The sequence below is a fragment of the Lynx canadensis genome, chromosome X, assembly GCF_007474595.2.
Source record: "Lynx canadensis isolate LIC74 chromosome X, mLynCan4.pri.v2, whole genome shotgun sequence".
Taxonomy (NCBI): Eukaryota; Metazoa; Chordata; class Mammalia; order Carnivora; family Felidae; genus Lynx; species Lynx canadensis.
In genome coordinates this window covers 5,560,660-5,587,899 of record NC_044321.2, presented here as the reverse complement: position 1 = coordinate 5,587,899, position 27,240 = coordinate 5,560,660, and positions in this window count along the sequence as shown.

Sequence of the window (27,240 nt, the reverse complement as noted above, 5' to 3'; positions counted from 1 at the left end):
TTAGTCTCCAAGTATTTATTATCTTTCCAAATTTTTTCTTGTGGCTGATTTTGAGTTTCATAGCATTGTGGTCTGAAAATATGTGCAGTATGATCTCAAGCTTTTTTGTACTTGTTGAGGGCTGATTTGTGTGCCAGTATGTGATCTATTCAGGAGAACATTCCATGTGCACTGGAGAAGAACGTATATTTTGCTGCTTTCGGATGAAATGTTCTAAATATATCTGTTAAATCCATCCGGTTCAGTGTGTCAATCAAAGCCATTGTTTCCTTGTTGATTTTCTGTTTACATGATCTGTCCATTGTTGTAAGTGGGGTGTTGAAGTCCCCTACTATTATGGTATTATTATCAATGAGTTTATTTATGTTTGTGATTAATTGATTTACGTATTTGGGTGCTACCACATTTGGAGCATAAATGTTTACAATTGTTAGGCCTTCTTGGTGGATAGACCCCCTTAATTATGATATAATGTCCTTCTCAATATCTTACTACCGTCTAAAAATAAACATTTAAAAAAATAAGAAAATTTTTTGAAAACAAAGTTTGATGCTGAAGTGAAGCAAAGATCTGATGGACATTTGTAGAGAAGATTCCAGCGCAAGTGGATGGACAGCAAAGTTTCCCAGGTAGACCTTTCTGCTTCCCAAATCCACTAAAGATCCTGATGAAAGCCTCTTTAAGAAAATTACACTTCCACTGATAGGCACAGTACCTTCTATGAAATGAGTTCAAGAACCTCTGAACTATGCATCTCTTAACCCTCAAGGAATTCATCCAATTCTCAAATTCTAAGAGATAAAAATATTTTCAATTATACAAAACCTATATTAAAGACAAGTCAGTTATAGGTCTACTGTTATATCGTACAAAGTTTGGGCATATACATAACCAACGTTCAGGTCTTCTTCAAGGAACCTTAAAACGGAGTCAGTGCTGACAGCATTATGTTTTCATTTTCATGGATAGCTTAGCGCTAAACTTAAGGTACATATTTATATTCCTGAAAACAGGAATATATGTGAAATAATCAAATTTGTGCAGGTGTTTTCTTGCATTGTAGCTATTAATTTCCATTTGCAGTTACCCTAATGAGAGTGACCTTACACTCCACTTCAAATCCTTTCTCTTTCTATCCACCTTCGCACCGAGGTATCATGGTGGATAATATTCACTTTTCCTTTCTCTGAAAAAATACTTTGATTTCCTGTATGACTGAGATTTAAACCTAGAAAATGTAAGAAAGCCAAATCAGATACTAAGGAAATTCACAAATGAAAAATGTCTTAATATTGTTATGGGCATTTATTATATATCTAAATCATATTATATCATCAGAAATCATAATAACACCATTATGCTATGCAATTAGATGCTTCAGTGGCAACTGATCATGTGTTTACTGTAATTACAGCATTTGACTAATTACAGTAATTATGCCACTTAGTGGCTGAATTCTTAGCTCTGAATTCCATTGATTGGATGGACTTTCTCCATAATTCTGTGAGGTTTTGTGCCTTGAATTTGGTGAATGTTGGCTTGAATTTTATGTTGGTAGATTCTACTCAGCTTCCAGGGATGATTTTAAAGTTTGGGGATGAATATGCCATTTTCATTTTTATTACCATTTCAAAACATCTAAAGGGGGAACAGATTCTTCTCTCCTGGCCCCAAGCACAGAAACTGTGCTGGCTGTGGGGTCAGTCCCTGTCTTCAGACCAGGGACTCATGTCTGTGTCATTCCTGGGTTGGGGGGGGGGGGAATGGTTGGATTGAACTGGCAGGCTGATTCACTGAATGAGAGTGTGTTTGGTAACTTGGTAAAAATAATCAGTTTGATTCTTTCTGACTCTATGATTGCTTGTTAAGCTAAATGCACTAAATAGATGTTTTGTTTGTTAAGCTTTGTGCAGCTGGAGTCCCAAGGAGGGCAGTCAGCAATCACTAACATATCCTACATGTAGAGGTTTTGCTGAAAATTCAGTCCACAGGCATGTTATCAAATGTCTGTTTCACATCAAGTACATGCCAGCTTCTGAGGAAGGAACAAAGCACTTAAGACACAGGCGCCATGTCCAGTGACTAATCTGTCCAACACTTGTCTCACATCAGTGAGGAAACATTACACTTCCAATGAAAATCACATAAAAAAACGGTTTAAACTCCATTATAAACTTTGGTGTTATGTCCATGTTGACTTTTGAGAATAAGGGAGTGAATCATCTAGTGAATCATTTGGGTTGTGTCACATCTTCTGATTCTTTTCTTCCATAACAGTGGTCAACAGGTAGAAGTGGAGTGAACCTGACCATTATTTTCAAGGCCTGGATCTGCAACTTGAAAGTTGTTAGACTTTGTAAAAGTCACTAAATGCCCCTTTGGAAAAGTCACTAAATGCCCAAACCTCAAATTTCTCATATATATAGTAAGGGAATTTCTTTCTTCCTTTTTTTCCTTCTTCCTTTCTTCTTTTGTTTTCTCCTTCCTGCCTTCCTTCCTTTCTTCCTTCCTTTCTCCCTCTCATTCATTCATTCATTCATTCATGACTCAGGGAGAAGGGCAGAGAGAGAGAGAATCCCAAGCAGACTGCATGCTCAGCAAGGAAGCTGACACGGGGCTCTATCCCACAACCCTGGGATGATGACCTGAGTCAAAAATCAAGAGTCGGATGCTCAACTGACTGAACCACCCAGATGCCCATATAGTAAGGGAATTTAAAACAGCAACTTCATAGCACTTTCATGAGAGTTAAGGGGGAGGAAGAAAAAGCTCTTTGTCAACAATGTGATGGACAAATACATGGAATTTTGCCTCCTGTGTTTCAAAAAGAAACATTCACTTGATGAAATAATTCACACTCTTTTCCCTAAGAATCAATTAGATATGATGCAGTTGATTGCACTGACTCGAATATCTGCAACTCTTTAGAGTTTTTTCCGTAAGATTCATATGTTGAAGTAAGAATGTTTGAAATTAAAGGCTATGCAGAGTTGAGTCTCTTTAAAAATTAGAATAGCAAGAATTAGATGATCACATAAAACTACTTGGAACTTGAAAGTAGATCTTAGGAAAAGTATCAAATATTTACCAGTAATCAAAATTTTATAAACAACTTAAGAACATAACAGAATGTCACCCCATATCAACTTTAATATCTGGTGTTTGGGTTGCAGTTTCTATTTTCAAGTTGTATTATCATTAATTAGTTATGAAGCAGCTGATTATTTTAATAAGATGAGAGAGAAAAACAGAGTAGAATAGGACACACACATATATCTTCTTTTTAATTTGATGGTAGGCTATTAATAATGAATAATAATTGACATTAATGGGGTATTCATAAAATAATGATTGTTTCAGCAGATTCTGAACAAAACTTATAATGTATTCCCCTCGATTACTCTATATTACTAATTCAAGAGTGGCAAAAAGTATGAAACTGTGTCCCACATATTTATTTGTTTCTTTTGGCTACCCTTGTCCTCTGAAGAGCTCATTTTTATTGTATTGGGCTTTTACTCAGCTGCTGTCAGCATCCAAAACCTTTCCAGGGGCAATGCAATGTGGCTTTAGAGAGCTGTCTTTAGACTATGATCATTTTTTTTGCCAAGTATGTAAAATAATAGTTCCCAAATGACAATAACAATTGAAATAGGCTGCGTTGTTCTATAAGCCACAGAATTGTGACTGAAAAAAGCAAACAATGAAATGGCATTCCCTCTAATATTTTAAGCAAAACTTACCTTCACTGCACAAGAAGTCATTTGAATGGTGTTTGTACAACAAGGTAGGAGGGTTACATTTTGCTTTATTAATGTGTCATGCAAATCAGACTTCACTTTGAGTTAGTTCAGAGAATGTGTTTTGGAAGGCATCACTTAGCATTCATTGCTGCCACCATTGGGTTTTTCATTCTGTCCTTTCAATTGAGTCAGTATTTACCTGCACACTTCTTTGAACACTTCATACAGTTGTGGTCAGCTGATTGTCTTCCATTTTACGGCTCATTTCGTCAGAGTCCTTAAAAATGGCTCCCAGAACTGGACCGTATTCTAGATGTGGCTTGTCAGGCACAGAATATCATTTCCTTTCTTTCAGGCAGACAATACATTCCCCTTGGTGCAGCCTGAAATTGCATCCATTGTCCTTGCACACCACATTGTTGGTTCCTAGGGTGATTAAAGTCATCCTCCAAATGTATATATTCATTTTTTGTTTTGCATAAACACGACAAAGTGTTTGGACATGTAAATCACTCTTCAATACTTTGGAACACAATGAAGGCAAATCATTTTGATCGCCAAGTTGGGTCTTTTTTTCTTTCAGTAAAATATTTCTTGTTTCTTCCTTTGATTAGTGACATAGAATACAAGGTGTTAAATTTAGTTATCCTGGGATTCGATTGCTGATTTTTCCATTTATTAGCTAACTATGGGTAAGTTAATTGCTTCCCATGCTACTTAATTTTTCACTTGAAAAACAGGGATAAATTAGTTTTGTTTTACAAGGTTCTTGTAAGGGTTAAAAATGATAATGTAAAGTGCTTACCACAGCACATAGGAAATAATATTTAATAAAGGTTGTTCTAATTGCTTCTCTTCAATTATTCTGGTGGCTTCCTCAAAAAAATCAATTTCATTACATCAAATCTTTATTCCTATCTTCTCTGTTTTCCACATGCTTTTTTTTTGCTTTGTTCTTTTTCTCTTCGTTCTTAGAGTATCTCTTTTTTTGGTTTTTACTTCATTGATTTAGATTTTTCTCTATGTTGGCTATCCAATATAGGTTTTAATTCTGATTTTGTGATTGTGGCTTACTTGTAAACAATGTGGCCTATATCACTTCTTTCTCATCTCAGTTGGTATTTACACTTTGCTGTTTTCTTTTTTTTTTTAACTGTTTATTTTTGAGAGAGAGAGAGAGCATGTGTGCACATGTGCAAGTTGGGGAGAGGCAGAGAGAGAGGGAGAGAGAGAATCCCAAGCAGGCTCCATGCTCACCGTGGAGCCTGATGTGGGGCTTGATCCCACAAACAATGAGACCATGACCTGAGCCGAAATCAAGAGTCAGTTGGTCAACTGACTGAGCCACCCAGGCACCCCTCTGTGCTGTTTTCAGTTTTCACTTGTTCTCTCCTTGTGGGCTTTCTGCCTCTTTTTCACACATGGCAAGAAGCCATGTCTTACTTATTGCAACAGCAGTAAGTAAGCACCTTCACTTAGTCCCCCGGTTCTATAATAAATACCTTTGCTATTAGAAGTTCCCATTCTTGACATTTGAAAGACTCCGTGTTAATTTTCTCGTTTCTTATTCTTGGAGAAGCAATCCCTCCAGCTTTGGTGTTTGTGAACAGCACCAAAGAATGTCATTCCTTAGGCTTCCCTGCCATGTTATGCAAAAGTCTGCACCAGGAATCAGCACTCCTACTGTAAAGGGCCAGAGAATAAATATTAGACTTTATAGGACATATGGTCAACTCTACCACTGTAGTTGAAAAGCAGCCATAGACAATATGTAAATAAATGGACGTGGTGTATTCCAATAAAACTTTGTTTACAAAAACAGGTGGCAGGCCAGACCTGGTCTCTGCACTTGTAGTATGTTGGTCTAGACTGTCCACTCCGTGAGCATAAGGGCCTCTTCTGTTTTATTCACTTCTGTGTCCATAGCAGCCAGCATTTAGTACTTGGCTCACTAAATATTTATTGACCTGGTGCTGATTTTTTTTATGAACAGCTGAGAAGAGAATAGACATTTCCCCTAACCCAGTCTCCATCACCTAACACACCTTCACCAAGTGTGGATCTGCTGAAATGACACCTTTCTCCTCATGGTTTACTCTAATGGACCATGCTGGTTAATGTTACATATCACTTGACTAGACTTTGGTTACCAAATGTTTAGTCAAACACCAGTCTAGGTGTGGCTGTGAAGGTATTTTCAGATGTGATTAACGTTAGCAATCACTTCACCTCCATAACAGGTCTCACCTAATCACTTGGAGGCCTTACTGGCCGAGACTGAGGTTTTTCAAAGAAGAAGTAATTCCCCCTCCAGACTGTCATATAGGAATTCTGCCTGAGATTTTAGCCTTTGGACTCAGGACACAAAACTGCAACATTGATACTTACCTGAACCTCCAGTCTGCCAGTTTGCCCTACAGATTTCCAATTTACCAGCCTCCGCAAATATAGATAGATACATAGCTCTCTATAGATATAGATGTATATATATGTGTGTGTGTGTGTGTGTGTGTTTGTATATATAGATAGATATAGATATAGATGTATATATGTGTGTGTGTGTATATGTGTGTGTATATACACACATATATATATACATATCTATGTAGATATAGGTATATAGATATAACCTATTGGTTCTGTTTCTCTGGAGAACCTTGGCTAATACATATATTTAAGGTGTGTGTGAGAAAATATAGTTCCCAGGATACACTACTAAAGGCCTATTCTTACCCAGGACCTCCTGCCTCAATCAGCAAGGTCTATACACCAACCATGTATGAGTTGTCATGATTCTTTGTCCCATGGCCTTCCCCAAGCTGCAGTCTCCAGTGAACATAGACATACATCAGTGTGTAATGGACGTGCAAGGGAGAGCAGAGGAGCCCGACTTCAGCACTGGGCCACATTGTGCCCGTGGCAGGGCTCCTGTGCTTCATCATTTCCTCCCATCTCCTTTCCCCTTCTTCATAGTTCCATGAGAAGGGCCAGGCTTTCCTCTATTTGCTGTTCCCAACCAAAATGGACTCCCAGAGACTTGGAGGAACAGCCTGGACAGCCACTGTGTCACACAAGCCATGTCTTTCAGGCTCTTCTTTGCCGTGCTTGATTGGGCTGGCCTGGTTGGCTGTATCCAGTGGTCTGACTCATTTTCAACTCAGGGAGAGGGCTGGGGATGTCACATATAGGCACAAGTCCTGGGCTACATCTCCAGTTTTGCTTTTGCTGGAGACCCACGGTCTCTAGGGAGTATTGAGCATTGGCTTGGCCACCAACAAAAAATATTTTTGAGTCCCATTTGGAAATCAGTTCTTTTAAAGAATCTTAAAGGGAAAGAAGATCTCCTAACATTCATGGAAGCTTTCTATAATGTTCTCAGGATGATTTGTCCTTCATCTGGAACCTCATAAACACCTTGTGTGTTCTTGTATACCAACATGTATTATAATCGCTGTATAGCACTTATTACAACTGCGGTACTAGAATGCTTCTTTGGAAAAGTGGACTTCACAGGAGCCCCTTTTATTTCCCATGTGCCTATCATGGTAACTAGCTTTATAGTAGCTACATAAGTACACACTCAGTGAATGAATAGAATGAGTGATGGGAGGTTGGAGAGTCCCACTAGGATCTTTCTCTGTAGTAACATAGGAATCCAGGACAGGATAGCACATTTGAATTATTTTTTAAAAATCTAACCAAGAATTAGTGTGGTACTAAAAAACCTAGTTTCTCGAATATACCCTCATCTCCTTTTTGAAAAACTAGGGTCTTTACCTGAAGTCTGGGATTTCACCTACTCTATCATCTTCAAAGGTTGCTCATGCTGTTTCTATGGTCATGTCTTTAAGTCTTCTGAATTAGCTGGGATATAGTTTGTCTTGGCATTGATATAACTTATTTTAAACAACCAAGTCCTCTCTTATGCTCTTTCACAGTGGACTTTAATTTCCTGTGAATTATGTTTTCCTGTACATCCACTTTGAAGACTCTCTCTTCATCTACGCATTCAAGACACAATAATATAGAACTATAAAGCTTTCCCTCTGTTTCATTTAACACTATTTTTTTTCTGTCCCAAGTGCTGGATCTATACCTCCTTTGCTCCATGTTTTGCTTCAAATACAGCTCTGAAAATCATTTTGCTCTTAGAATTTTTGCCAAACCTATTAAATGATTCTGAGGATTTACCATCTGGTATAGGACTTAGAGTGAGAAACAAGGAAGGAAGGAAGGAAGGAAGGAAGGAAGGAAGGAAGGAAGGAAGAAAGAAACATAGAAAGAAAGAAAACGAAAGAACGGACATCATGAGAATGTGCAATATGATTATGATTCAGGGAGATAAGGCAAAAATGCCCTTTGTGTCTTAACCATTCCTAGTGACATATCATCCCCTTTATAGCTTTATCTTCTGGAGGGAAGCACTGCATTAGTCATGGAAGCAGTGAAAGGAAAGAAAGACCCTTCTCTATTAGAGTTCTCCCAAAGGCAACTTGAACAGGCAGCATTACCCTTCAAACAAGCTTTTGACTGGCGTAACTTGCTGGAAAACGTATCTAGAAGCCAATTACTCTTTAAATCACTTGTAAGAACTTAATTTTGAGGGGAAAAAAATCTAGAAATTTACATGTGAATGGGCTTGACTTCATTAGCATTTCATAGACATGCCTCTTCTCATGCATGTGGAGTGAGGGAACTTTGCAGCTGAAGTGGAAATTCCACTATGCGTTTGCATTTTGGCGTGAGCAATCTTCCTTATTGCCTCCGAATTCCTCTCATTCTTTGGCTCACACTCTCAAAAAGTCATTCTTGGTGGGGTTTGCTAATGAGGTGAAGAAAAGTGCCTTTGCTACATAGGAGATCTGTGCTTTACTCTTGAGGGAAACTGTAAAGGTAGCACTCTTTTGGGTTCACTACCCTATGCAGGATTTGGGCTGTCTAATCTATTATACCCTGGACAGTGCACAGAGCTATGACTTGTTCATGCCCTTCTAGGCTGATAATAACCCGAATGCTGGAGATGAGGGTACATAAATTGTATCATATCCTTAACTATCATATTTGGTGCCATGTGTCTAGGAGCAAATGAATAAATATTTATTGAACACTTAGTAGTTGAAAATCCATGTGCAAGGTACTTTTAGATAAACTGAATCATATGAGCTTTACAAATATCTTCATGCGTTATGACTACTATTGTATTCAGTGCAGAGACAGTAAAATAATTCTATGCAAGATGCAGACATTAAATACCAGGATGTAAACCAGCTCTTCCTATTCCAAGCCCTGCCTACTGGACGTGGCACCATGCATTTAGAAATTTCCAAATCTGTCTGTGAATATAGAACCATAGAACCTACCTTTCCCAAAGGACAAGAGATTCGTGAATCTATTATCATGCATAAGGTCCAGTGAGTGACAAAGACCACCAAGGCTGTGGGCAGCAGTAGTTACAAAATCTTTGATATATCTCCTTGCTACCTGGGTTTGCTACCAGCATTCCAGGTGCGCACAGAAGAGTCCATGTACACGGGGAAATTGAAAGGGAGTTTCTTTGGATGAACAATAAGGCTTCCAATCACTCATACTGCCCAGACCACAACTTCTTTTCATTTACAAAAGCTTTTCTCTGTTCTATAGCATATGTAAGATTATAAACTGTTAAAAACATAGCTTAAATTAATTTTGCATGCCTAGTGATAACGAATTGAAGAGTGCTTTTTGCAGGGTGGTGTATTTATTTCCATCGTCGTGTAAGCAGTGACTGCAAGCTGAGTGGCCTATAACACAAGTTACCATGTCAGTTTCTGTGAGGCAGAAACCAGGCATGGGTTGCTTGGGTCCTTTGCTCAAGTCTTCCCCAGGTGGAAATCACAGGGTTGCCCCCCGCTGCCCTTCTTTCTCATGCTCACGGTCCTCTTCTAAACCCTGAAGGTTGTTGGCAAAATAGATGTCCTTAACAACTGTGTGTTTGAGGTCTCTATTTTTCTGCTGGCAATCTTCCAGGCCCCCTTCAGGTCAGAGAAGCCACCCACAGTTCCTTGCCACATGGCCCACGTTGACAGTTCACAGCATGGCTTTTGCTTCCTTATTTGAGTAGGGCAGTATCTGCTGCTGTATCTTGTCACTTTTTTCTAATCAATTTTTTAAAAGATTTTATTTTTAGGTAACCTCCACACCCAGCGTGGGGCTTGAATGTACAACCCCAAGATCAAGAGTTGCATGCTTTACTGACTAAGCCAACAAGGTGCCCTGCATCTTGCCGCTTATAAGGGCTCAACTGAGTAGGATAGGCCAGCACAGATAATCACCCTTTACTATAACTCCAAGTTCACAGATTAGAGGCCTAATCACTGAAGTGGCATCCTTCATATTCATGGACTGTGCCCATACTCAAAGGGGGGTGGATTATATACTGTGTCTACACGAGGGGTGGGAATCCCAACATCCATCCTGTATTTCTGCCCACCACAGGTGGGAACTAAGGTAGAAAAACAGGATATAGATCTCTAATGAGGAAGGCTGATAGGTTTGACCTTGCCTGCATAGAAGTGGCTGCCTGGAGGACCATGAGAACATGCCAAGGCTTTGCAGGAAACAGTGCAAGTAGGAGGACAGAAGGGAAGCGTTTTTAGGCCTTCCCTTGCCTTTTGTGCTTGATGACAGCAGTTATCAAGCCATGCACTGTGGCTCCAGAGGTGCGACAGAGTTATTGCAAGGAAGATACAAAGCCATGTGTGCATTGACAGAGTGCAGCTTGAGTAAATAATAGATTTCAGACTAAAGTTTTCAGAATGTATTAGATAGTGTATTAGTCTTTTATAGCTGCTGCAACAAATTTGCAAACTTAGTGGCTTAAAAGGACAGAAATATATTACCTTAGAATCCTGGAGGTCAGAAGTCTAAAATGTGTCTCACTGAACTAAAAGCAAGGTATCAGCAGGCCTGGCTCCCTCTGGTTCCAAGACAGAGCCTTTTGCATCTTTCAGAGCTGTACTGCTGAGCTCTTGGCCCTTCTTCCATCATCAGAGTGCATCACTCGAACATCTGCACCCCTATCACCTTCTCTCTTTTTGACTCTGGTCCTCCTGCTTCCCTCAGATGAAAGCCTTTGTGGTTGCACTGGGTCCACTCCCTCAACATCTCCCTCACTTGCCTTCAACTGATTATGAACTTCAATCACATCTACAGCATACCTTTGCCGCAACACCCAGATTAGCATTTTGTCGAGTAACTGGGAATTGTAGCCTAGCTAGACTGACATGTAAAATTGCTCGTCACAGATAGGATGAATAAAATGCAAATTTGAAAGCACTGCTGGATTAAAGGGCAAAAAATTGTACTTTATCACTCTTGACTCTTGTATCTCTTTGTCATGGGTGAGGGGACCCCTGAAATCTTTTGAAGCTAGACAATTGTCTTCATCCCTACCAAGAACAGGAGCACTGGTTGATGAGGGTGGGCATCTCTTGGGAAGCAAGAAGCTCCTGGGATCCCAGCGGTGAGCATGATGGCCCTGGATACTCCCCACACCCACCTGAAAGTGGATAGCAGAAAGGGAAACGCAGATGAGAGGATGCTGAAGACAGATTTCGCCTAACTCATAATTCTGTAAAACTTAGTCACCACTGCTGTAACTCCAGCCTACTTTCCACTCATTCTTTTTGTTTATTTTGGTCTTGGCTCAAAATGAAGCACGGGACTGTCACCAGAAATTTAGTCCATTAGCATTCAGTGTCTTCATAAATTTCCTGCCTAAAAATCACAGGGAGAACCGTGAGAACAATGATTTTTTTCCCCTTTACTGAGCAATTAAATGTGATGAATATGTTACACACAATGGTGAATGTTGGAATTAATAAGCTGAAATGTCAATGTGTGACTATTTGTATACTTGACATCTAATAATTACATCATTTATCATTAAAAAAATCTGGCAGTCTTAAATAGAGAGCATTTATAATTAATTTTCTTGCCCTGGAAAGTCCAATTCATTCCACAGTCAAAAAGAGTCAGTGTTAATTTCTTTTCCATCAGCCATGGGCCACAAGTTAATGTATTAAAATCAGAACATTTACAATAACAGACTAATTAAATTATTTCCTCTACTGTAGTAGAAAAATGCATGGTTCTTATGCTGATAATCAGTCACCACAATAAACCCCATTTAATTCTCCTTGAAAGTCAAGTTCTTCCCAGTGGCAATTTTAAACTGTCAAGTGGGTTGAGAAATCCGGTTTGCTAGAGTAATAAAGAATATTGACTTTTGCATATCATTATTGTTAATATACTTTAAATGAGACTGAGAAGGAATTCATTAAAACATTATTTATCAATAGATGAGTTTGAGTCATCAGCAGATGAATGAAACAAGAAGAAATTGTCTTAATTCTATAGAAGGAGCACAGACTTGAAATGTTTGTGCTGATACACTTTCTACGACAAATTTAATTCAGTAAACAAGATACATATTTTATTTTTTTTAAAAATTTTTTTTTTCAACATTTATTTATTTTTGGGACAGAGAGAGAGAGACAGAGCATGAACGGGGGAGGGGCAGAGAGAGGGAGACACAGAATCGGAAACAGGCTCCAGGCTCCGAGCCATCAGCCCAGAGCCCGACGCGGGGCTCGAACTCACGGACCGCGAGATCGTGACCTGGCTGAAGTCGGACGCTTAACCGACTGCGCCACCCAGGCGCCCCAAGATACATATTTTAAAACAGAAACACAAGGCACCTCAAAACAGCTTTCTACTTGAGGGCAAGACTTGATCAACCAGGAGCAATACAAGAAACATGAGAATATCAGTTTGGAATGCTCAAAAATATGACAGAAGAAAATATTTAAAATGTTGTCTGCAATAGTTGTTCTGGAAACATAAGCAAGAAAAAAATGACAGAGGTGTAACATCTGTGGATCAGAGATACCTATATGTGTTCTACAAACGTAAGAAAAAACTGAGTATATAAAAAGGATGACCTTATGCACAATATGGCAATAATGAGAATAACTTGGTGGCACAAATCTATTTCAGTCTCCCAAAAAGGAAAGAGAAAATAGAGAGATAGTCTTTGGTGTCTCTAAGGTAAGATCCAAAGGCTGTCAGGTTACCTCATCCATTCTTTGGTAGAAAGGGAATCTGCCAGAGAATTTCGTGGCTAAGCTGACAAACATTTCTTTAATAAAACCACAGAGGCTTATCAAGGGAAGATAACCTTCTTGGAATGGCCAGTACTCACCAAATTTCCTGGAATGTAATAGGTGTTCCGTATATATCAGTGGCACAATTGTAATTTCTTCCATGATTCATTATTTATTAACATCATAGAGTAGGCCTGCCAGTTGTTCATCTGAAATCCCCCTTTATTTCACAACAGCTCTGCAAAGGTGGCATTGTCATTAAAGTGTTACAGGCAGGGAGGGTTTGTTCGAAAAAATGCTGGTGAGGGTCAAACAAGCTGGCACTTGGCAAAACAAGGATTTGAATCCATCAGTCTTTCTCCTGCTCCAGAGTCGACACTGCCCGGTTGCCACCTGTGTGTGATAATGCAGGGATGAGGGAGGCACAGCTTGCTACACGCAGGGGATATTTTTTAGCACAGGAAGGCTGGGACATAGCTTGCTTCGTCTTACAGTTGGTGGAGGATGTGTGTATATATGTAAAAAGCAGGAGGAGGAGGGAGGAAAGAGGGGATGGAGAGGGAGAAATTGAGGAAGGGAGAAGAAGGAGAATTAGAAGAAAAATTAGGAGTAGAATTAATATTTGAAGCAGTAGCGGGGGGTACGTGGGTGGCTCAGTCGGTTAAGCGTCTGACTTTGGCTCAGGTCATGATCTCGTGGTGCATGGGTTCCAGCCCTGCATCGGGCTCTGTGCTGATGGCTCAGAGCCTGGAGCCTCCTTTAGATTCTGTGTCTCCCTCTCTCTGCCCCTCCCCCACTTGTACTCTGTGCCACTCTCTCTTGCCCTCAAAAATAAGTAAACATTAAAAAAAAAATTGAAGCAGTAGGAAGAAGAACATTAACTCCTGGTGAGGGATCCCTGACTAAACTAAGAAACAGCATCACTTTCAGTAATAGTGAAGTTCCTAAAAGGAACTTGTAAAGGAAGATGTGCAATCTTTAATGCCCTTAAGATCCTCAATAAGACAGAAGGACTTTAAATGCTCACCGAGTGTTTCCTATATGCTAAAGACTTCACTCAAGCATCTAATTTAATCTTGCAGAGGAAAAATAATTTGCATTCCAAAGAGATAAAATCACCTATTTAACAATCCACAGAGCCACCCTGTGAGCCCAGAGAAGACACAATGCAACTCCAAAGGGATGGGGTTCCTTTTGGAGCTGATAGGGAGTTGGAGCCTGGGTTGTGCCACTGGGTCTCTGTCCAGTCCCTGGGGTCATGGGTAAGGAGCGTGTCCTAAAGAGTCACAAGGAATGGCCGTCAAATGCAGCCTGTAGAGGACAGGTCCCCTCCAGCTCCCTATTGCCAATTTTGCTGCTAAAACCCAGCGTGCATGGCTCTTCCTCAGAGGCTGTGAAGAGCCTAGGAATTTAGCTCCTTCCCCCCTCAGAGGTGACCTTCAGCCAGTGGTTTCCAGCTATAGCTGCGGGGAGCTGGGAGGGGATGCCATCTGGCTCTTGGGCTGGAACCTGAGTGACAGAGTATCACAAGCAGCACCAAACTAACACTTTTAGAGGCTTATTTCTTCAAGTGCCTTAATCTGACAGATACACGGGAGGGGTAAGAGTACATATTGGAAAGAAGCTGGTCCTTCAGAGGAAGGACAATGAAGAGTGAGAAGAAGAACAGACTCTAAATTTAAAGACACTTTGGACTATTTGGAAAATAAACGACCTGATGTTCTAGGAAGGCCTGAGTGACCGGACCCATTATTGGTGAGGACACACATTTTCTGGAATTCTACCATCTACACTGCTCCGTGCTCTATTAAGGAACCCAGATTCAGTTATTCAATATAAATGAAGTGACTTCAGATCGGGCTGCCTTCTGAAACGAACAAAAAAGAATATCCCTTTTTTTTTTCTCATTTCTTTTAAAAAAAGAGCTGGGGCACCTAGGTGGCTCAGTTGAGCGACTTCGGCTCAAGTCATGATCTCCCGGTTCATGATATCAGGCCCCACGTCAGGCTCTGTGCTGACAGCTTGGAGCCTGGAGCCCCTTCTGATTCTGTGTCTCCCCCTCTCTCTGCTCCTCCCCCCTTCATGCTCTGTCTCTCTCTCCTTGAGAAATAAATAAATATTTTAAAATTAAAGAAAAGGTCATGAGTTCAAGCCCCACATTGGGTATAGAGATTACTTAAAAATAAAAATCTTAAAAAAAATAAGAAATTCAGCCACCATTGCCTAATCATCCCATAACACACACACGCACACACACACACACACACACACACACACACACATACACACACACACAATTGTTTATTCATTTTCAGAAGGCTTTTTTTTTTGGCAGTATATATTGTAGTAGTTGTTTACTTTTTGCAAATTTTGACCTATATGTTTGGCAATGTGAGTGGACTGCATAGAATTCAGTTGAGTTTATATATTCCGTAAAAAAATCACACTGAAATAAATCTTCACCAGCTTCTGGTAATAGTTGATATTTCCAACTCTTGTTGGGAGGGTGTGACTTTGAAGAAGAATTCATTCCTGGCATCTCTTGCTAGAATAAGTAAATGAGTTATATATTACATTTCATGCCAGAAACATAACCGATATATTTGTACAACAAAAAAGGTATTATGCCAGTCTTAAATGATTTCATGTCATAACTTGAGGAATACCTTCTGATCATAAAAGGGTCATTCCTTTCAAGAAAGTTTAAAGTCTTTAGAGTGTGTTAAGTCTCCTTTAAGTCACAAACATTCTTCCTGTGTTTAAGGAGTTTATTATGGAATGAGCTGAACAGCAATAAACCATTTTGGGCTCTGAGCATTTAACAACCGTGCGCACAGAGGGAAGGGAGCCAGTATTAACTGCCTTCTTAATTATGTCTGCATTTCAGAGTGGGAAATTTCTGGGGTACAACATGTGAATAGATGTTGTAACATGGCTTTAAGGGGATTAGGAGACCTGATGTTTTTATGTAAACTTAATATAACCCTAAATATAGCCCTAAATATAACCACCAATAAATATTGTATTTCCTTAATTCAAAGATAAGTATTTTTACTTATTTACTTCTGTTTATTTTGCGGGAGAGAGAGAAAGAGCACAAGCAGGGGAGGGGCAGAGAGAGAGGGAGAGAGAGAGAATCCCAAGCAGGCTCCACACTGTCAGCACAGAGCCTGATGCAGGGCTCGATCCCACAGACTGTGAGATCATGATCAGAGTTGAAATCAAGAGTCAGATGCTGAACCGACCGAGCCACCTAGGTGACCCATAGATAATTAAGTACAGTACAACCTTGGTTTGTGAGCATAATTCGTTCCAGAAACATGCTTGTAATCCAAAGCACTCATAAATCAAAATGAATTTCAAAAACATTGGCTCAGTTGTGATCATGTGATGTTTGGCATCATGTACTACTTGCATTGCAAGACATTGCTCACATATCAACTTAAAATTTGTTAGAAATGTTTGCTCGTCTTACAGAACGCTTGCAGAACAAGTTCCTAAAGATCCAAGGTTTTACTGTATTTTTAATTTCTCTTTGTTTCCGGTCTTACATTTTTGTTTTGTTTGTTTTTGAAACCAGTCTGCATCTTACCTTTAGAGATGTCGTGGCATTTTTCTTCTCCCTGAAAATCTTCCATGTTAGATTTTTGCTGATTTATAGCTGATGGTGTCTGGCAATTCAGGGAATGGAAGGAATATTGTAAGCAATGTTGAGAACACTGCCTTAGGGGCCTGCTGCTGCCATAAAACATTACCACAGACTCAGCAGTTTAAAACAGCAGACATTCATTATGTCATAGTTTTGTAGGTGGGACATTGACATGGGGCTCACAAAATCATGGTGTTGGCTGGGCCAAGTTCTTAACTGGAGAATTCACTTCCAGACTCATGAAAGTTGTTGGCAGCACTAGGTCCCACCCTGGGCTCTGAGGTCCCCATTCCTTTGTTGGCTATCAGCTGGGGGTGAGTATCCCTTCTCATTGCGTGGCCCACCGTCCCTCCCATCTTCAAAGCCAGCAGTGACAGGTTGCTGCCTTCTCATACCTCATCTATCCAACTTTCTTTTTCCCTCTGCACCTCCTTGATCCCAGCTGGGAAAGGTTGTCTGAAGGGCTCAGATCATTAGTTGGGGCCTGCCCAGGTCATATAAAATAATCTCCCCATCTCAGCATCCTTTATTGAACACATCCATAAGATCCCTTTTGATATGTAAAGTAACATATTCTCAGGTTCCGGGGATTGGGATGTGGGCCTCTTTGGAGGCCATTAATCTGCCAGTAATGTGTCTCGTATGAATAAACTCTTTGTAAAGCACCGAAGCAGAGCCGGAACAGCAGACTGTGGAGGGCCCCACATAGAACAGTGAAATCGTGAGTGTGAACAAAAGTAGACTTTGAAAAGACATTTCTCATCTTGCAATGGAGAGAAATGTTGACACTGTTTCAAGCACACAGGTAAGCATACCTTGTGTGTATGTCCGTATAGAGCATTTCTGTACATTGAAAGGCTGCGTGGTAACGACACAAAGAAACAAAACCGGGTCACCTTATGTGTGGCATTTTATGGGATGCCTGTTAATAATTGATGGGTTTCGCTCTTGTTCATATAGAGAATATCCTTTACAGGCTCTCTAGCAAAGCTCCTGAGCAGGTTATTTCCTGACATCCACTTCATTGAACAACAACAAAATAATAATTTTCTTGAGAAGATTGGGCCATATTTCCAGACAATTCCACATTCTTTTATTACCCTTTCATTAAAGATGGGCCTACGGGCACCTGGGTGGCTCAGTTGGTTAAACATCAGACTTCATCTTAGGTCATGATCTCATGGTTTGTGAGTTCGAGCCCCATGAGGGCTCTGTGCTGGCTCAGAGCCTGGAGCCTGCTTTGGATTCTGTATCTCCCCCTCTCTCTGCCCCTCCCCAGATCACTCTGTGTCTCTCTCAAAAATGAATAAATGTTAAAAAAAAAATAATAAAAAAAAAGAAATGGCCTAAAAATGTAGCTCCTCTTGGTGTCAATGGAGTATAGTAAGTTCTCAAATCAAGTATTCTCTGCTACCTTTCAAGAGACTACCAGTATTTCCATTTTACAGAAAATAGTACTCTTTTAGTGGGCTATGCCATTTATTCCTTTAATGTTGTTGTGGATGGCCTTGCATGTGGCAGTGTAATGAATTTAAAAGTCGTCCTGTAAAAACCACAGAAAATGGAAGATGATGTACCTGTTCAACAAGGGCAGGAATTGACCTGAACAGGGAAAATTGGATTGTAAATTTCCATATACTTAGCTACATGGCTGAACACTAGAAAAAGAGGAAAGCATTTTTATAACCCAAATCTGCAAACAGCATACACTATTTTATACAGGGCATATTAGTAAGTATGAGTCAGATATTACCTCCTTAAGGAAAACATTTCATATAAATGGTCACAACACTTACAGATATTTACATATCTATATGTAAACACTTACATATTTAACCTTGTTTAAATTCACTTTTTCACCATTTAAGCTCAATAGCATTGCACGCCAAGTCTATAGTTCCACAAATGGTCATTTCATAAGACAGGCTGTGATTTTCAGGCGAAGCAAGATTGAGGCTGAAAGTAAGAAAACCCTACCTTTCAACAACTGCCCAGTCTTCAGAGAGTCAGCAAAAGGGTCTTACAGGAACAGAAATGACATATACATCATGCACCTTAAAAACTGCTGCTGTACACTTTCTTTTTCCCATTTTTAGAAACTTTAACAGATCATTGTATTTCCATAGATAACAGGATTTTTAGTCCAGTAACAAAATTGCATATCTGATGGGGTACGGTGATAAAAATACTCAGCATCTGCTTTTGGGAAATATGACTCCCAAATTTTCCAGATGAAAAGGTAATGAATCCATCCTGGCACTCCTTTTATTTCATTTGAATATGTGATGCGTATCTCTCTGAATTTAAATCTCTCAGTTTTGTGCATGCTTTCTCTCTGCCAATGGTTGGAGATAAACTTTCAAGACTTTTTAAGTGCTGACTTGTCAGGATAGATATTTCCACTTACTTCTCCCTCTGGCAGAACTATCCTTTAGTGACAGCAGACCGGGCTTCACGTTCTGGGTCCTGCTGGTCTTTAGTCTTCTTTGTCTGAATGTCAATGGAATTTGGTTTTGCAGTTGGTGACGAATGATGTCCTACAGAGGCGCATGATGAGACCTCTCAGGTATAGTGTTGTGAATGGGCTACAGTATGGATTTGTGTAGTGACCATCCTGTACTGTCCCCAAGGAAAGAGCCTTCAGCCATAGGTGCTCCCACCCAGACTGTGGACCAAAAGGAAATCACTAGTTTAGTGCAAAACCTTGGCAAATCAGCCAACGTCCATCATTTGGACCAAGGTAACATCAGTGATGAGCTGGCACAAAAAGAAAAGAAAGTTGGGACCGTGGATGGTAGAACTAACCTAGCACAGGGCGGAAGCTTACAGAGGGGGAAGATTGAGAGAAAGCTACTTAGCAGTTTGTCAACTGGGTGGATGGTGGTGCTTTTTTCCTGGACTATATCATCTTGGAGGAGGAGCAAGTTTGGAAGAAGATGCTAAATGCAACAGAATATATTGGGCTTGAAGGGCCTGTGCATATCCACATGCAGCTTTCCAATAAGTTCGTTGGCTCTATGAGGCTGAAGCACAGCACAGAAATCCACATGAAGAGGGTTACTGGTAGCAGGGAGGGGAGCTGGGGAGACTATTAACCAGGGTTTGGCATGCTTTAAAAAATTTTTTTTAATGTTTATTTACTTTTGGGGTGCCTGGGTGGCTCAGTCGGTTAAGCGTCGGACTTCAGCTCAGGTCACGATCTCGCGGTCCGTGAGTTCGAGCCCCGCGTCGGGCTCTGGGCTGATGGCTCAGAGCCTGGAGCCTGCTTCCGATTCTGTGTCTCCCTCTCTCTCTGCCCCTCCCCCGTTCATGCTCTGTCTCTCTCTGTCCCAAAAATAAATAAACGTTAAAAAAAATTAAAAAAAATGTTTATTTACTTTTGAGAGAGACAGACAGACAGAGAGCAAGTTGGGAGGGGCAGAGAGACAAGGGGACAGAGGATCCAAAGTGGGCTCTGTGCTGACAGCAGAGAGCCTGATGCAGGGCTTGAACTCATGAACCACGAGATCATGACCTAAGCCAAAGTCAGATGCTTAACGGACTGAGCCATCCAGGTGCTCTCTTCTGCCCATTTTTAAACTGGATTTTTTTTGTGTGTGTTGAGTTGTATAAGCTCTTTATATATTATTATTTTCATGTGTTATTTATTATTATATTATTTATATTTATATTATATATATTTATATTTGTATTATTTTATATATTATTATATTTATATATATTCTATTTTATCAGATATGTCATTTGCAAATATCTTCTCCCATTCAGTAGGTTGTCTTTCAGTTTTGTTGATTGTTTCCTTTGCTGTGCAGAAGTTTTTCATTTTTATGTAGTCCCAATAGTTTATTCTTCCTTTTGTTTCCCTTGCCTAGAAAACTTGCTACAGCCAATGTCAAAGAAATTGCTGCCTGTGCTTTCTTCTAAGATTTTTATTGTTTCAGGTCTGGCATTTAGTTAGGTCTTTAATCCCATTTTGAGTTCATTTTTGTGTATGGTGAAAGAAAGTGGCCCAGTTTCATTCTTTTGCATGTAGCTGTCCAGTTTTCCCAGCACCATTTATCAAAGAGACTCTCTTTTTCCCATTGCATGTTCTGGCCCTTTTGTCATAGATTAACTGACCATATAATCATTGCTTTATTTCTCTCTATTCTGCTCCATTAATCTTTGTGTCTGTTTTGTGTCAGTACATACTATTTTGATTACTACAGCTTTGTAATATAACTTGAAACCTGGAGTTGTGATATCTCCAGGTTTTGTTTATTTGCTTTGCTTTTCTTTTTCAAGATTGCTTTGGCTACTTGAGGTCTTTTGTGTTTCCATACAAATTTTAGGATTATTTGTTCTAGTTCTGTGAAAAATGCTCTTGGTATTCTGATAAGAATTGCATTAGTGTGTAAATTGTTTGGGTAGTATGGACATTTTAACAATATTTGCTTTCTCAATCCATGAGCATGGACTATCTTCCATTTCTTTGTCATCTTCAGTTTCTTTCATCCAGGTTTTAGTTTTCAGAGTACAGGTCTTTTACATCCTTGGTTAAGTTTATTCTCAGGTATTTATTATTTTTGATGCAATCATCAGTGGGATTGTTTTATTAATTTCACTTTCTGTTACTTCATTGTTAGTGTATGGAATTACAACACATTTCTGTATATTGATTTTGTATCTTGCAACTTTATTGAATTCTTTCATCATTTCTAGTAGTTTTTTGGTGGAGTCTTTAGTGTTTTCTATACATAGTATCATGCCATCTGTAATTAGTGAAAGTTTAACTTCTTCCTTACCAGTTTGGATGCCTTTTTTTTCTTTTTGTTGTCTGATTGCTGTGGCTAGGAATTCTAGTAATATGTTCAATAAAAGTGGTGGGACTGGACATCCTTGTCTTGTTCCTGACCTTAGGGGAAAGTGGGTTTTTCATAATTGGCCTTTATTATGTTGAAATATGTTCCCTGTAAATCTACTTTGTTGAAGGTTTTTATCATGAATGGATATTACAATTTGTCAAATGTTTTTTTCTGCATCTACTGAAATGATTTTATGGTTTTTATATTTTCTCTTATTGGTGTGATATATCTCATTGATTGATTTGTGAATATTGAGCCACCGTTGCATGCAAGGAATAAATCCTACTTGGTTGTGGAGGATGATTTTGTTAAGGCATTGTTGGGTTTGAATTTGCTGATATTTTGTTGAGGATTTTTTGCATCTATGTTCATCATAGATATTGGCCCATAATTCTCTTTTTTTGTGGTGTCTATATCTGATTGTGGTGTCAGGATAATTATGGTTTCATAGATTGAGTTTGGAAGGTTTCCTTTCTCTCCTATTTTTTGGAATAGTTTGAGAAGAATAGGTACTAACTTTTAAAAAAATGTTTGGTAGATTTCACCTATGAAGCCATCTAATTCTGGATTTTTGTTTGTTGGGAGTTTTCTGATTCCCACTGGAATTTCCTTGCTAGTAATCAGTCTGTTCACATTTACTATTTATTTCTGATTCAGTTTAAGGAAGTTATATGCTTCTAGGAATTTATCCATTTCTTCTAGGTTGTTTAATTTGTTGGCATATATTTTTTCATAATATTCAATTATAATCCTTTGTATTTCTGTGGTTTGGGTTGTTATTTCCCTCTTTCATTTCTGATTTTATTTATTTGAGTTCTCTCTCTCTCTCTCTCTCTCTCTCTCTCTCTCCCTTTCTCTCTCTCTCTTTTGATGAGTCTGGGTAAAGGTTTGCCAATTTTCCAGATCTTTTCAATGAATCAGCTTCTGGTTTTGTTGATCTCTTCTATTGTTTTTGTTTGTTTGCTTGTTTGTTTGTTTGTTTCTTTTTCACTCATTTCTGCTCTAATCTTTATTATTTCCTTCCTTCTATTCTTTTGGGGTCTTGTTTGTTCTTTTTTTTCTAGTTTATTTAGGTGTAAAGTTAGGTTGTTTATTGGAGATTTATCTTGCTTCTTGAGGTAGGACTGTAATACTATATAAACTTCCCTCTTAGAGCAACTTTACTGCACCCCAACGATTTAGGACCAATGCATTTTCATTTTCAGTTGTCTCCATGTTTTTTTGATTTGCTCTTTGATTTCTTGGTTGATCCACTCATTATTTGGTAGCATGTTTAGTAGCATGTAACTTCCATGTATTTGTGTTCTTCCCAGATTTTTTCTTGTGGTTGATTTCTAGTTTCATAGGGTTGTGGTGAGAAAAGATGCATGGGATGACTTTGATCTTCTTGAATTTGTTCAGACTGTTTTGTAGACTAATGTGCAATTTATTCTGAAGAATGTTCCATGTGCACTTGAAAAGAATGTGTATTCTGCTATTTTAGGATGGAATATTCTGAACGTATCTGTTAGATCCATCTGGTCCAATGTGTCATTCAAAACCACTGTTTCTTTGTTGATTTTCTGTTTGGATGATCTAGTCGTTGGTGTAAGTAGGGTGTTAAAGTCTCCTACTATTATTGTATTACTCTCTAGTACTTCCTTTATGTTTATTAGCTAACAGCTGCTTTATGTATTTGGGTGCTTCAATGTTGGGTGCATAAGTATTTATAATTGTTATATCTTCTTGTTGAATTGTCCCCATTTTGATCATGTAGTGTCCATCTTTGTCTCTTGGTATGGTCTTTGTTTTAAAGTATATTTTGTCCAATATAAGTACTCTAGCGCAGCTTTCTTTTCAACTGATGGTTGCTTAACTTTTAACCCATTCTAAAAACACTAAATTTTTACTTTTCTTTCCCCACCCATGTTGTAAGTATATGGTGTCATATACTACATTCTTTATTTTGTGAATCTCCAAACTTATTTTTATAGATACAGTTAATTTTTGTATTTTTATGCTTCCAACTTTTCTTACTCCTGCTTCTGGTCTTTCCTTTCTACTCAAAGAATCCCCTTTACCATTTCTTGTAAGACTGGTTTAGTGTGATGAATACCTGTAACTTGTGTTTGTCTATGAAACTATTTCTCCTTCTATTCTGAATGATAGCCTTGCTAGATAGAGTACTCTTGTTTGCAGATTTTTTCTTTCAGCACTTTGTTCTGTTTTGTTCTTTTTTTCCTTCAAAATTTTATTTAAATTCTAGTTAGATACCATACAGTGCAATATTGACTTCAGAAGTAGAATTCAGTGGTTCATCGCTTACATGTATTTGTGTTCTTTCCAGATGCTCATCATAACAAGTGCTCTCCTTAATACCCATCACCCCAAGCACCCTCCTTAATCCTCATCAACCATCTAGCCCATCCTCTATCAGCCTCCCTCCATCAACCCTCAGTTTGTTGTCTTAACACTAAGAATCTTTTATGGTTTGTTTCCCTTTCATTTCCCCCCTCCTCCATATGTTTTGTTTGTTAAATTCCACATATGACTGAAATCATATGGTATTTGTTTTTCTCTGACTTATTTCACTTAGCATAATACACTCTAGCTCCATCCACATTGTTGTAAATGGAATGATTTCATCTTTATTGGTATCTTTCAGCATTTTGAACGTATCAGGCTGCTCTGGCCTGCAAAATTCTGCTAAAAAAAATCAGCTGATAGCCTTCTGTGGTTTTCCTTGTATGCAACTTTTCTCTTGTTGTTTTAAAAATCTCTCTTTGTCACTACTTTTTACCATTTTAATTACTCTGTGTTCTGGTGTGGACCTCCTTGGGCTGATTTTGGTGGGAACTCTCTGCGTATCCTGGATCTGGATTTCTGTTTCCTTCTTCAGATTCAGGAGGTTTTCTGCTATTATTTCTTCAAATAAATTTTCTGCTTCTCTCTCTTCTTCTTTTGGGATCCCTATAATGCAAATGTTATTATGCTTGATGGTGTTGTTGAGTTCCCTTCATCTATTTTCTTTTTATATTATTCGTTTTTCTTACTCCTGTTCAGCTGGGTTGTTTTCCATTACTCTGTCCTACAGGTCACTGAGCCATTTTTCTGCTTTGTTTGGTCTACTATTGATTCCCTCACATGTATTTTACTTTCACTTATTGAGTTCTTCATCTCTGATCAGTTCTCTTCTATGTTTTCTATCTCTTTGCTGAGGGTCTCACTGAGTTTGTCCACGCCAGTGAGTATCTTTATGACCGTTACTTTAAATTCTCTACCAGGCATATTGCTTATTTCCATTTTTGCTTAAGTCTCTTGCTGTAATTTCATCCTGTTCTTTCATTTGGGACATATTACTCTGTGTCTCATTTTGTCTAACTCTGTGCGTGTGTTTCTCTATGTTAGGAAAGTCAGCTATGTCTTCTGCTCTTGAAAGTAGTGGCCTTATGAAGAAGAGGTTCTATAGTGCCCTGCAGTTCCATGTCCCCTGTTCACCAGAACCTGGTGCTTCAGGAGTACCTCTTATATGTGTTGTGTGCTCCTTACTGTTGTGGTTGAGCTGTGTTTGCCTTCAGTCCAGTCATCTGCAATGGTTCTATGGCTGTCTTTGCCTGTTTTGTGTGGGGTTTGGTCCCTGTGTTGTTAGTGGGCCAGTCTGGGGACACCTTGGGGTTGAGTTGAGTCAGACCAGCTATTTACCAGAGATGCCATAGCACTGAACTTCAAGGCACTTTCCCTGTGTTGTCTCTTGAGAAGCTTTTGTTGGTGGGCGGGACCAGCAATTAGATCATCTGCTTGCCCTAGCCCATTGCTGGGGCCTCAGTCAGACTGTCATTTGTGGTTATCATACCCTCTCCCTGGGGCAGGAGTTGCTTTGGAGTGGTGCTTGTGCCTGTCAGGGCTGATGGCACAATGCCAGGCTTGTGGTGCTGCTTTGGATGAGCTCCTACCAAGGGAGATAGCATCACATTTAAATGCTGATGAAAAAACACCAGTAGAGAGCAGACATGGGTAATTCTGGAGAGATAAAGATGGATTAATGATCAAAGCTAAGACACTGAAGAGGCAACTGTTGAGGACGAGAGTTCATAGCAATAAGCATATTTATAAAAAGAGAATGAAAGCAAAGTGTCCAGCTTTGCTGGTAGATTTTGAGGCAAGAAGATACAGTGATTCCAACTACAGCTTCTATTGTTTTCATAAGTAATGCGTTAAGTCATCTGCTCAGGGAGAGCAGAGAAGTCCCATGGCTGGTAGGCTTGAGGAGAATGAAGTTCCTTGTAGAAGTTGGGAGAAGCAGGTGGGAGAAAGAAGCAGATAGGAAAGTGGAAGGGTTTGCAGGCAGGGCTCTGCATCCAGACTCAAGTCCACATCCTCAGATGAGCCTTCTATTATTCTCTCCTGGGTGTTTTTCACTTTTGTTCATTCAGTCTAAAAATATCTGTGGTGCAACCGTTGTGTGCTGGGCTATGCGCCAAGGATACAAGATCAGTCAAACACCATCCTTGCTCTAGGGGGACATTAAAAAAAGAAGTGCATTGTGATCCCTTGTAGGAAGAGGGAAACCAGAGCCCCACCCAGAGAGGCATATACACACAGGGGAGGTTGGGACACTCTTCCACACTTCGCATGCACATGGTCCACACCCAGCTGGGAGCCTTGCTTCCATTCTCCAAATCTTCCTGCTCTTTTCATCTTCAGGTATTAAAAATTGTATCCATCTTGAGAAACCTAACCCAAACCCTCACATGTGTTTCTTCCCATTAAGCACCTGGTGTATTCCTTTTCAATAAAGCATTCTTTATCACAAGGGAGATGGGGCAAGGAATGCCCAGGAGAACTGGATTCCAAGGCAAGCAAAAACCAACAAAGAAAATCATCTAAGCCGACTGCTTACACATCATTATTCCTGTGTGACGTTTTCTTATCAAAAATAAATGATCCTGAATCTATTATGATGACAAAAACTGGAACAAGCATCAGAAAAACTAGAGGCTAAATCTATCCTGAAAATAATCACTTAATTCTCATATCCTCCCATCAAAAAATATTCAACACTTCTACTCAAAACAGAATGTCAAATCAATTAAGTGAATTGATTACCCCTTTCCAGTACTGTTTCATGAATAATGGAGCTGTATCTTAAATCAAAAGATCATTTTCTATTCCAGGCTCACAGGGTAAAACCATTATACATAATGGATCAAATTAATTGAATTATTACCTGTAAAGTTACCAGTAATGGCTTGCACAGAGTTAGCTATAATCATTGTCAGTGGGATTAATTGTACTAATTCTATGTTCATTTTCCAAAGAAGGCTATAAAACATTGCTTCTTGGGATGTTCAGTAAATGCAAAGAGAATTAGAACCATCTATTTGGCAAATTGCTCCAAAGTCTGTCCTAAACAAATATCGAAAATGCACAACAGCAGCAGTTTATGCCCATTCCAAGTTTAAAAGAAGTGTCCAAAGTCATATGCCTACAAATCTCATACATATCTTAGCCCCATTTTGAGATTTTATTTCTTGTTAGAATTGAATGTCATTGCAGACCAGGAATTTTTAAACTATGCGAATTCCCATCCATTCGTAGAATATTCCACAACCTCTTATGCCAGACAGAAGAATTACAGACTCTCCTTGACCATAAAGGTGAGAGGCGATGAAGAATAAGCTTAGTTCAGAAATGAACATTTCTAGAGTGCCTGGGTGGCTCAGTTGATTGTGTCCAGATTTTGGTTTCTGCTCAGGTCATAATCTCAGTTTGTGGGTCAGAGCCCTGGATTAGGCTTTGTGCTAAAGGTGCAGAGTCAGCCTGGGATTCTCTCTCTCCCACTCTCTCTGCCCCTCCCTTGATCGATCTCTCTCTCTCTCTCT